General features: G+C 37.3%; 1 protein-coding gene across 1 annotated transcript in view; it reads left to right on the forward strand.

The window, feature by feature from the left end:
* The window catches only part of FBXL17 (F-box and leucine rich repeat protein 17), a 445268-nt gene that overhangs the window by 313922 nt on the left and 117865 nt on the right, over positions 1–13481 (forward strand). The window lies entirely within an intron of this gene.

Below are 13481 nucleotides of genomic sequence, written 5' to 3' on the forward strand. Positions count from 1 at the left end.
ATTTCAACTTGGACTATTTCACATTTGAAGTGCTCAGTAGCTATGTGTGGCTAGTGGCTACTGCATGGGAGAGTGCAACTCTAGATTAACTGTCTTTAGTGTAAAATTATATTTCATGGTTCATTCTAAATTTAGTGAAATAGGAGAAAAGAGATGTCAATGTGACTTCCGTTTTCCTTTTTTTGTGGCAAAGATGCAAACAGTCACTGAACGTGGATTTTATTCTTTTCTTTTTTTTTTTTTTGGCTTGGTGACTCAAGGTGTGACTTCATCCATCTAGTTAATAGGCATTATGTTTACCTTTTTCTTCATCTTTCTGAGGCTTTTTTTATTTTTTATAATATCATCCTTTTGTTTTTAGTTGAAGTGTTATTTATAAATAAAGCAGACTGTTTATCTGACATCTCGGAAGATAGGAACAAAACAGACAGAATAAAAAAGGAAACCATGTCCTTTCTAACTCCTTGCCCTCTTGTAATGAAACCTGTATTGTTGGGTATGATAATGAATCTTGAAATTGTTTTCAGGATCTCATCTCCTTAATGCTCTTGGGTAATGAATAGCAAGGAGCACTGTTCTCTCATTAGGATGCCTGCAGGGGTCACAGGCGCCTGTGTGGAGTGGATCCCCTGTAGAGGACACACACCTCATTTCCAGGCTGTGCTTCAGATGAACCCCTGCAAATGATGAAGCATTAGTAGAATACCAGCGTTCAGCATTTCAGCAGTAAGTTGGGAGGGGGCAGAGACTAGCTCTGAGTATTTTGTTAGCAATTTAACGTACCTGACTCCAGAAGTCTTCACATTATAATCCCTCTATATTCTATATTACTTTTGTTGTACTGTTAAGGAAATATGCTCAGAGTAGTTGCAAATGTTGTCTAAGGTACAAAATAATGGAAGAGACAGGATTTAAACCCAGATCTCTCTGGCCTACATCTGGTACCCTTTCCACTAAGATGCTTAGACAGGATCTTTCATCCTTGAACACTCTGTGCTGTGAGTACTCAGAAGGAGCCAGGAGACAGTATCTAGCCCCTGCCCCACCACTGATGGGGTGTATGTACATGTGAAAATTCTTTATCTTCCTTCTAATGTTTTCTATATCTACATCTGGCTCGGGCCTTGTGCTAGGCATAGTGACCTTAGGAATGCAGGTCCTTTTCTGGGAGAGGCACCACGGTGAAGTGTAATTCTTTCTGTCCTCCAACGTCATCATCTACTCGAAGGTGGAGGCTTTAATGCTTTGGAGTCAAATTCAGAGCCCAGTCTTGATTCTTAACATCTGTGTGAAGACAGGCAGTTTAGTCTCCCTGAGTCTCAATTTCTTCAACCGTGTATCTGACTGTTCTAAAGATTCAATGAGAAAATGGGTAGATAGCATTTGTTCTTTCTTCTCCCATCAGAAAAAAAAAATGTGTTTCATTCATAAAACACTTACTAGTACGTAAGAGTTAAGTTCTTAGTGTCAGAGGGATTTGGAGAAGGAAAAGGATAATTGAGTGTGCTCAAGAAAGATTTCAGAGAGGACTAAGATTTCGGCCTAGTGCGGGCAGGATTTGGAGAGAAAAGCTGGGCAATACAATGAGCAGTATTGTATGAAAAAAGGTGAAAATCAGGCATGAGATATATAAGACATTCAGAATTTGCAATGATTTATGAGCATTTCATTATGGTTCGAGTTGTTGAGTTTGTGGTCATAAGTGAACCGTAAAATTAAGTGGCTTCTGCTGCTGCTTTTGTGGTGGGCTGTCTCCTCCACTCGGCTCTCCCACTGTCCTGCTCCAGCCGCCGTCCCAAGTTTTTGACTCCTTTAATGTCGGCATTTTTCCAAGTCTGTGTTTTTTCATTTCCTATGTTCCATGTCCAGAACTTTCACCTTCTTTTAGAAGAGCCGTTTTATGCCTTTTATTAGGTTTCACAGAACCAATTTAAATACGCGTTGATTTAATACTATTTACTTATTTAATTTATTTAATGTTATTTATTTTATTTGATAATATTATTAAATTAAACTTTAAATAAGACCAGACTACTTGAATTTCTTACCGCACATCTCATCATTTTTCAAAAATAACTTTTTAAAGATCTTGAATAATTATAAAAACTCTCAGAAATTTGAGTTTATTAGGCTTTTGGTTACATTGATACACATATATACAAACTCTTATGGGACATATGATATTTTTTCCTTTAAAGTAAAGGAAATTCTGTAGTCTCTAAAATAAGGCCTACTGGAATAATGAGGAATATATTCTTGTTTTTTGGTTCTTTTGTTTCATCTGATAGAGATAGTTTAAATATTCTATACTGAAGAGTTCATTTAGTTGCTCTAAAAGGAAGCTAAGTCATATACAAAATTATTTCTAAACCCTCAAAGGAGCATGTATTTTAAATAAATCAGGTTAAATAGAAAATAATTGGTCTTGCACAGTATTGAAGAAGACAAAAAAAACAGGAAAGATTCATGGACACAGACAACAGTATGGTGATCGCTAGAGGGAAAAGGGGAGATGAAAGAGGGTAAAGGGGGAATAAGTGGTGATGGAAGGGGACTTGACTTGGGTGAACACACAATACAATATACATATGATGTCTTGTAGAATTGTATATGTAAAACCTCTATAAATATTAACCAGCTAGGGGCCTGGTGCACAAAATTCGTGCATGGGTAGGGTCCCTAGGCCTGGCCGGTGATCAGGGCCAATTGGGGCTTTCCTTCCCCTGGCTGCTGGCTGCCGGCCAGGGCCTTCCTTTGTTCCGTGCTGCCCCCTGGTGGTCAGTGCACATCATAGTGAGCGGTCGAACTCCAGGTCAGTCAAACTCCCAAGGGGACAATTTGCATATTAGCCTTTTATTATATAGGATGTCTACCCACAAATTTCATTAAAAAATAACAAATTCTATATTATATTATGTTATATATATTTTTATTGTAAAATATGTACTAATATATAAAAATTCAGAAATAGTGTAACGCTTCAGGTGATATAATATAAAATAGTCTAATACCATTTTAATTCATTTTCTGCTTAAAAAAACATTTCAGTAAAATATACATAGAGAAAACTACACATGTATCAGTGAATCTTCAGAAACTGAATACCCCCTCTAACCAGCATCCAGTTAGAGAAACAGCATTTCCAGTGCCCACAGGTCTCACCTCATGAAACTTTCCCATCCTTATCTTCACCCAAGAGTAGTCAGTGTTGTTACTTCTAACATATAGATTAATTTTGCCTCCTTGTCCTCTTAAATTTTTTTTTCTTTAAGCATATGGAACATCATGAAAATATCTAAATAAGTCTTATAGTATGCTTATTGTCTTTTTGTTTAATATTTTAATTATGTAATTTTAACAGTCTTTAGTCTGAAGATAAACTATTGGTAAGTTCATTGCTTGTAGCCTCAAAGAGTGGAAGGCTAATAGGCACACACACACACACACACACACACACACACAGATTTTGTCCTACCACAAATTCTTTTGCCGTCAAGCAATATAGTTTAAAAAAATTTTTTTCATTGAATATTTTTAACATTTGGGATTATTTGGCATAAAAGTGAGGATTTTCTTTTTTTTTTAAATTTTGATACCATGTCACTAGTTTTTATTGGCAATCATTGATGAAACAATCCAGCTTTATGAATCAGTGCTGTCCTGTCTCTTCCAAGCCTTCTTGGTAAATCAGACATAATTTTTACCTTTAAAATTTATTTTAAAATAAGTCGAATTAACTAGAATGATAATTTCTGTATGATTTTAACGTAATTTTGAACATCTCCACTAGCTAATTCTCACCTTCCAACCCCTGCATTACAGCCACCACTGGAACACTGAAGGGAATGTGAATTCTTGAGCTGAAGGGTGTTAGTCTGAAGTGAGCTTGACCTGTCAGGATGGGCTCTATTCAGAAATTAGTTGGCTATGGCATTATCAGATAGAAATTTCAATTTCTCACCACATTATGTTTTGGCATTTCCATGACTTAAATCTTTAAGATAACACCATAATACAAAGAAGTATGATTCGAAGAAAGATTCCTAAAGAAAAATAACACGTACCCTTTCTTAAGCATATATTAAATGAAGATACTACATGTTGAAATGAACATCCTAGGGAAAAATACGTTAGATTAACTAGTTTAAGGAAAATATGAGACATTTTTCTATATGCTGGTGTTGTTGGCTTTAGAAGCATGAAAAGCATCTGTCTAGACCAGTGGTCGGCAAACTGCGGCTCGCAAGCCACATGCGGCTCTTTGGCCCCTTGAGTGTGGCTCTTCCACAAAATACCGACTTCTGCGCATGGGCCACAAAGTTTCAGTCGCACTGTACATGCGCGCCCGCACGTGGTATTTTGTTTAGAACGTATTTGCAAACTCGGGGGTGGGGGTGGGGACGGGGGTTAGTAAATCCCTGCATCTCTAAATTCTTATTTGATGATATGTTTTAATAGAGTCAGATTCCACATCAGAAATACACATGGATTAAGAATGATTACCACACTTGTCTAAGAAAAACTATTTTTTTCCAGGCCAGCTTATAAAAACATCAGGACATAGGAAAAAAAAATTTAGGAATGAAAATAGTATAAGACATACGCCTTGAAAAAGAAAACAAAATCCTAATTATTCAAAGGTGGAAAAGGGCTTGATGAATTCCTAACCCCCTGCCCACCACACCCCCACCCCTGCTCCCAACGCCATGCCATGCTCTTTGGCATTTCCTTTAAAAGAATCCAGTCAGGCCCTAACCGGTTTGGCTCAGTGGATAGATCATCGGCCTGCGGACTGAAGGGTCCCGGGTTCAATTCCGGTCAAGGGCATGTACCTGGGTTGCGGGCACATCCCCAGTGGGAGATGTGCAGGAGGCGACTGATCGATGTTTCTCTCTCATCGATGTTTCTGACTCTCTGTCTCTCTCCCTTCCTCTCTGTAAAAAATCAATAAAATATATTTTTAAAAAAAACTTATAAAAAAATAACTTTGTCCACCAAATCACATGTAGAACTGATGTAAGTTCTTCCTGTTTCAATGGCATAAGCGCCATCAGTTATCCTTTTCATAGTATAGAAGGACAAAGAGGAACATCTGCTTAGTAATGCAAGATTTTAACACTACAAATTATGATGGATATGGGAAGAGGCCTAGTCTTATTCACATGCCTTTCTCAAGGCCAGCAGTTTTTGGATTCTAGTTCCAGTCTCAAGGAGACAGAGCATTCTTATCTGATGAGGGATAATGGAAAATTTCACTTTTCTCTGTATTTAATACTATACTTTTCAGGTTAGTGCAGGGTATTCATTATGTTATGCTTTCATATAGAAAGTTCGTTCCTTCCTGGTCTGACTGAATTTATTGATCATTTGACACTATAAAGAAAGGTGATTTATACCTACTTCTTCCTAGTTCTTATCTGTCATAAGGAAAATCCCAGAATTACATGGTCATATACCTGCCCCAGTTTTATATCTTTAAAATTCATTGTGTGTGCGTGTGATTTTTATCTCTATATTTTTAGATTCAAACAGGTGAAATCATATTTCATCACTCCTTTCATTTACTTTGAAAGAAATTCTGACTTAGGCAGTTAGTTTTTTATTTCATTAAATCAGTGGAGTATTATTTTTAAAGTATGTTTTATATAGGGTACTCCTGAAAATAAACTATGTTGACTCCTCATTTTGCAAGCTGATGAAAGAAGATAGTAAAATAGCAGCTAAACAATGCAAGATTATTTTTCTCTCAGTATACACAGTATCTAAATACCACAAACAGAAAGAGGTGAAATAGCAAGAGGATCTTAGATCAGAAAGAGTGGCCTTCAGGTTATTTCTGTGGGAGAGGATGAAAGTTAGTTACATAGTATTCCAAGGTTAGTCACCTTGGAATTTAATTTTTTAATCTTACCTATAATTTGGCTTAATCGGTAGTTAGGATAAATGCTCTCAGTTATGCTTGTGTCTTCACTCAGTGCTATAACTTATACAGAGTAAGACTCAGGTAGCACCCACTGGTAATGACAATGACATATGTTCTTTGCATGGAAGCACAGAAATTACATCTAATAAACTGCTCAGCAGGAAAGCGTTGAACTAGGGCCCATGCTAAATAACTCTTAGAATTACTTGGGCTTGGGCATGCTTTATAAAATACCAGTGCCAGGTCCCACCCAAGACCAGTGAAACCAGAGATTGGGGCTCAGCAATGATTCTAAAGATCAGATTGAGATGAGCACATCCAACCCTGGTTCCGCTTTCAGATATTCTGAGTAGCTTGAGGGTTTGAAGGGAGAGTACAAATTACCATCCCTGTAGTAGGGTGAGGGGTAATGGTATAGAGGTGATGGGCAGAGCTCTATAGGTTTTTGCTAATGTTATTTAGTGTTTCTCTGATGAGTTTAATAATTCCTCTTTAAATAAAAATGATATAGATTTAAACATATATTGTAATTATACATTATACATTATACATTATACATTGTGTGTGTGTGTGTGTGTGTGTGTGTGTGTGTGTGTGTGTGTGTGTGTGTAAAGTCTGTGTGGCTGGCATTTGCTTTCCATGGCACTTCCCAGGCCTACCAACCATGAAGCTTCAGCCTTGCTCCTTACACTCAGCCCTGTATACTCCTGTCTCTGCTTTTATAAGGACCATTTACTTGCACCCCCTGATCACACTGCCCACACTGTTAGGTGTGTGGTTATGTTAGATACACCAGAGGCTTTTAGGATGCAAGACAGACCTCAGGAGCTGGAAAGAAAAGCTGGCATCCTTTGGGTTTCTGGCTTCCGGTTATCTACAGTTGGGTACATTTCAGTTCTTCTTCAGGAAGTCTTACTTTCACATGTCTATTAATATCACTGGTTACAATCCTTTGTTATTAAGTCAAGCTTGAGGTATAAAATTGGGCCTCTTCAAATATAAACAGAAGGTTAGCCAGTCAGCCTCAGATTTGGTCCTGGCCTCATTCAGATAGTTAGTGTCCATTACAAGGATAAAATTAGATTGTTATTAAGATGCTACACCACCTCAGAAATCCTGACTCAGACAAATAAATCCCAGCAGGCCCGAAGAAGATGCATGTGCAATGCCTGAGACAGGTTCCCTGCAGGGAAGGGCCTTGTCTCTCATGTTTATGTTTTTGTCCTCCCCTGCTTAGCTGCTTGTCAAGCATGACTTGCATTATCAATGTTTCTTATCCTATATAATAAGAGAGGGATATGCTAATTAGCCTGGGTATGCTAATTAGTCATGACCAGTATGCAAATTGACCATCACTCCAAACACAATAAGATAGGGATATGCTAATTAACCCTGATATGCTAATTAGTCACGACCAGTATACAAATTGACCATCACTCCAACACATAAGATGGCCGCCCCATGTGGCCACAAGATGACCTGCAGGGGAGGGCAGTTGTGGGCAATCAGGCCAGCAGGAAAGGGCAGTTGGGGGGACCAGGTCTGCATGAGAGGGCAGTTGGGAGGACCAGGCCAGCAGGGGAGGGCAGCTGGGGGGGACCAGGCTGGCAGGGGAGGGCAGTTAGGGGCAATTGGGCTGGCAGGGGAACAGTTAAGCGTCAATCAGGCAGGCAGGCGAGCGTTTGGGAGCCAGCAGTCCTGGATTTTGAGAGGGATCCCAGATTGGAAAGGGTGCAGGCTTGGCTGAGGGACACACACACACACACCCTCATGCATGAATTTCGTACACCGGGTCTCTAATATTAAATAATTCTCAATATTGGGAGCTAATATTTATTGAGCACTTGTTATGTGTCAGGCCTCTTTTAAGGGTTTCCGTATTTATTAACTTAATCAATTTTCACAACAACCCTACTAGGGAGGTTTTGTTATTATTATTATTTCCATATTACATCTGAGAAAACTGAGATACAAATAAATTATATAACCTGCCCCAGGTTATGCCGTTTTTAAGTGATGGAGCTAGACTTCAAATTTCCAGAGACTGACTGCATTGTTACACCGTTCATCATTACTCACCTAATGATACATGATGAACATCTTGGTCCCACACCGAGTACAGAACTCTAATTAAACACACCATTCGCCCCAAACACCAATCTGAGAATGAGCGGATCCATTGAAACCAAAGGCACATCCTCCTGCACCCCCTCATGCCTTTCCTCTCTGGGCAATAGTCCCCGTTCTGTCTGCCCATTCTGCAGGGAGCCGGGGGGGCGGGGGCTTGGAGGGGGCTGGGTGGAGCCTCAGAGAAGGATGCCAGAAGAGAGCAACAACCTCCAGAACAAGTAAAAGATCTTTCCCTTGAAAGGTTTATCCCTAGAGTATGTTACGCAGTTTGTTTCCTGGAATCAGTCTTGAGATCCACACTCCTCCTCCTGGAGAGAAATGAAGAGTGGTTAGAGGAGGAACAGAAAGGAAACTCAAAGCTTCCTCCTGGAGCCCATGCTGGCGGTTCTTTTAGAGATCCACCAGAAGTTCCAATGGGAGGACCTGGTGGAAAAATTAACTTAATTTAGTGAGTCACAGTGTGGCCTCATTTTTTATCTAGAAATATTACAAACTCCAAATACATCAAATACAATCCTATTTAAATGTTCTGATGACAACACCCCCACGGGCAAATATACATGATATGAGGTTAACTAGCCATTTGGGAATACCCTCTTCATTTTCAGTTGTAATCAAGGGTTAACTTCTTTGCACAAAATTATTTCTTTGCCAAATTTTGTTGCTATTGAAGAGAAAATGTAGCTTGGGGTTAAATTCCAGGTAGGCTGTTATCTATATTAAGCTAATCAAAAATATCAGATCATCATGCTGTTTTTCACTTTTACATTTAATTAATGGAGCAAAAAATTCAAATGTAGTACATATCTAGATGAGTAATTTTATTCTTTTAATCCATTGAAGCAAAATTTTCACATTTAAAAACCGAACATCCCAAATTGGTCTATTATCATTAGTACTGGTTATTTGTGTGTTTGATGATTTGTTCACATGTAATAAAAGATCTGTAATTTAAATGCATTGTTCTACTTATATAAAAGTATTTCTTTGGTGAACTGTAAGAATACTACTTCTAACACTAAACTACTTTTTAAAAGGACTATTTGTAGAAGCCTACATATTCAATTCATATCATTTTTTTAGTGTTGTAAAGGTGCTAATTTTTTTTTACAAAAGCATCAGCACCCTTTATGACATATTCAAGAGAAAATGATTGAGCAATTTTTTAAATTGGAAAAGTGTTTGACCAGTAAGCTCTCAAATTAATCTTTTTCTGCAGTAGAAAAAAGTGATAATGAGTTGAAAGGTGATAGCTTGCCAGACTCCTGGATATACGCTTACTTGGTTTCAGACTAATCACATAATTCAGGATAATGTAGCTGTATTATATACAGCATATATTATGAAGAACATTTCTGAATTTTTTGTCATTTGATCTTTTAAAGTTATGTTTCTTTTTTTTTTTTTTTAAAAAAGGCAATATTAAGTTGGCCCTGTGCACAAAAGAAACCTGGTAATATTCTTATTTGTATTGGTGATTTTAAATTATTATTAGCAGCCTGGCCAGCATGGCTCAGTGGTTGAGCATCGACCTATGAACCATGAGGTCATGGTTCAATTCCCAGTCAGGGCACATGCCCAGGTTGCAGGCTTGGTCCCCAGTGTGGGGCCTGTAGGAGGCAGCTGATCAATGAGTCTCTCTCATCATTGATGTTTCTATTCTCTCTCTCCCTCTCCCTTTCTCTCTGAAATCAATAAAAACATATTTTAAAAATTTATCATTAGTAGATTTTTGTTTTTAAACATATATAACAAAAATATAAATGCAACAATAATCTTTTAGTCAATAATTCTCTTAGCTATCAGCATCAATTCAATTTCACCTAATACATCTAGGATAAATTAAACACTATCAAAGTACCATATTGTCTTTGATTAAAAAAAAAAGGTATAGATTTATTCATTGTTTAGCCTGAGCAGAGCTTCTCATTTGTTCCTAAGGGCATTTAAAACAAATTCTCCAGTTTTCTCATACCCAGCCATGGTCGTCACAGAGTGTCTATTCGACATGTGCTAGAATATGCTAAATTACTTGGCTTTGGATATCTTTATTGTAGACATTACACATGATGTTTTATTCTAGACATCAAGAAATAAACATGTTGCCCACTGCAGACAGGCTTGATTGCTGGACAAACAATGTGCAGAGAGTCTGAGCAGGCATCAGGCCAAGCCACTACTGCAGTCTTATTCAGTGTGTGTCTTGAGCTACTAACTTCACATGAGTTATTTTTCTCACTTGAGTAAACATGCAGCATTTCTGAAGGAAGACATGAGAGAACTTAGGCAAAGTTCTGGCTTATGATATATTCCATTCAGTAATTAAATGTTGTTATTCTTTTAAAATAAAACTGTAATTTTTTCAGGATAGGTTTTAGCACCTGGGGAAGAAAAATTTACTTACCTATCTGACCATTATGAATCTGAATATTTAGAAAAGTTGAGTGTTTGTTAAAAAATTAAGCAATAGCAAATAAGAGTAGCTTACCTGGTTTTTAGCATCTGCATATCACTTAGAAAATATATTTTCTCTTAATGACACTTAAAAAAATAACCAAGGACTGTACAGACAAAATATTTAACGTGTGTGAGCTGTACTATATTTTATTTCCAATCCTGTGTTTCCCTGTCCCTTCTCAAAGGAGCAGATCATCTCCAGCCATTCTTTTATTAATTCTTTTGCTTAAAAATGTGTTAAAGTTTCACTTATGTGACTTTTTGGCCCAAGTTTATTGGTAATTTTGAGCTCAAGATGTCAATACATTTGTATAGACTTTTGAAAAATTTAGTAGCATTGTAATTAGGGGGAAAAATATTGCTCACCCACATAAACACAATTTTTTCACAATTGGTCTTATAGGTTAAAATTATATTATTTGTTAGATATTTCCATCCTCAAGTATGATTCTTGGACTATATTGTTACATTTTGAATGATAGTTTTTGAAATTGTCATTATAAATAAGGCTACATATTTGTAAATGTGTTACTCTATTAATTAAAAAAATTAGTGTTTTAATGTACTGTATTATGCTTTTTGAAATGAGAATAACTATCAAGTTCTCAAAATAATTCCAATAAAATATCATTTAAAATACTATTCTACTTAAACTTACATTTCAAGTGGTGCAATTTGGGTCTATCTTTAAAAGTTTATTTGCTTTCAATAGTATCTCTGTTACATTTTAAAAGACTATCAAGATATGATATTGAGATTTGAGTTCTTTTAGTGTAAAGGGAGATATTTCTTACAACCTGATTCACACTGAAAAGAAAATGATAAATATATTTACATGTTTGTTAGCTTTGTAATACACATGTAAATATATTCTTACAACATTTGAGTGAACTGTGTTTTTTCCTTATGTTTAAATTTGTCATTTTCCTTAGCCTAAAAAATAGTTTAACTTGAAAGCATTGACATCTTATATGATTAGACGTTAAACATGCCAGCAAAAAAGTCTCTGTTAAAATAATTGTTTATTTCAAGTTTCCTTATATTAACTTAGTTATGGTTAGTTTGACAAGTCAAGAAGTACATTTATGAATATAAAAAACATCAATATTAGATATTGAAATATTTACTCTAGCTACAGATATATTTTATCTCAAATTTATTATGGTTAATGTGCAAAGTAGATTTAATATTGACGATTCAGTAGATTATATTCCTAGTCTGTAAAATATTTTCAACCACATTAGATAATAATATAACCTTCTAAAGTTTCTAGGTTTCTAGGTTTTATGTTTTTGTCATCAAAAATTTTCAAACATTAAAAAAAAGTCTCTACAAAAAACTTTAGTCAAACCCTAAGTACATATTACCAGCTTTAACTGTTACCAATAGACAGCTAGACTTGTTTCATCTATTCTCTCACCTTCTCTACTCTCTTCCCACGCACTGAATTATTTTGAAGCAAATCCAAGAGAAATTACCATATATTTACAAGTAACAATTTGTATGATATTTAATCATTTAATTAGCAGCATTTTTTATGGTGTTTAACATTTGGCTGTAAATTTGCTAGCTGCAAATGTATAGATATATGGTTCACCATTTACCTCTTGCGTAGTGTTATTGTTTTCAGAAAAATGGAAAACATTAAGAGTTCTCTTAGGGATTAGTTGTCATAGTTTGATAGCAAAGCATTCTGACGTCTATAAATCATAATAAAGGTGGAAAAAGATATGTGGATATTGATGGCTTGATCCAATGCCTGAAGTTACTTTATATTATGTTTCTCAGCAGTATGGCAAACATGAAAAAAACACACAAAACAACGAGATCAATCTGAGGAGGTCCTCTTAGGGCAGTTTGAAAACACATATCACACACACAGAGAGAATAGATATGAAACTCTGACAGGCTTTCAACAGAAAAGCCAGAATGTTCTCCAAGGTAATCCTGGAATAGCTACAGTCCGCACCACCTCCGCTGAACCTTTCGCTCTCTCCTGAGACCGTTGGCAACATGCCATCTCGGCCTGATGCCTGCAGTACAGGGCTAATCATCCTCAGACAGGGCGTGCTCTGAAGGTGCATATAATTCTTTCAGAAACTGAAATAGGATCACAAGACCGAGGCATCTATTTCCAATTAATTTGCTCACAGGAGTTTATCTGTCATCTTTGTTCTGTCACAGCAGTTTGTAGTAAACCTGCTTCACATGGATTATCAAATATTAAGAACAGTGGATTGCAGAATATTCCCTCCAGTCAGTTTCTATTTTGTCACTTTTAGTTTAAAGTAGATGAAACTAGCCATGGGTTTAAAAATGAACCTGACATTTTCAAACTTCCATGAAAAGGAGCTGGTTAAACTTCTGGCATAGTGACATAGTAGGTTTTCGTATACCCCATACTAATTCATTCTGATTCCCTGCAAAAGGTTAGTATAAAGTTTTCACTCTAAAGAAGGATATACATCTTTAGCAACAAAACAGTTTCTTGTGTTAGCACAGAAATGCATATATGAGGATTCTATGCATACTACTCTTATTGTGTGCTAAAGTGAATACTAATTTCCTGAATAGTAGCTCTCAATCCTATATGATAAAAGCCCAGCAACCAAAGGGGGGAACGACCAGAACAACTGGTCGACCAGTCGCTATGGTGCACACTGACCACCAGGGGGCAGATGCTCAATGCAGAAGTGGTCAGTGCACTACCACAGTAGGAGCGCCACTCAGCTGACCAGGATGAGCGGCTGCTCCCACTGTGAACCCGGCCAACGGGCAGGAACCCGGGCTGCGATGTTGCCTCCTCGCCCCAGGCTCCTCCTCCTCACTCCCTGCTGCGTCCTCCGGACACCCGCAGGCCATGCAGCGCTGCTGCCAGGCTCGCAGGAGCTTGACCCTGGAGGCTGGGAGGCGGGTTGTGCTGCCACAGGACTGAGGCTACTCCGCCCGCCTCTCAGTGCTTTTGTCCTGG

The sequence above is a fragment of the Myotis lucifugus genome, unplaced genomic scaffold, assembly GCF_000147115.1.
Source record: "Myotis lucifugus unplaced genomic scaffold, Myoluc2.0 scaffold_0, whole genome shotgun sequence".
In the NCBI taxonomy this organism is placed as follows: domain Eukaryota; kingdom Metazoa; phylum Chordata; class Mammalia; order Chiroptera; family Vespertilionidae; genus Myotis; species Myotis lucifugus.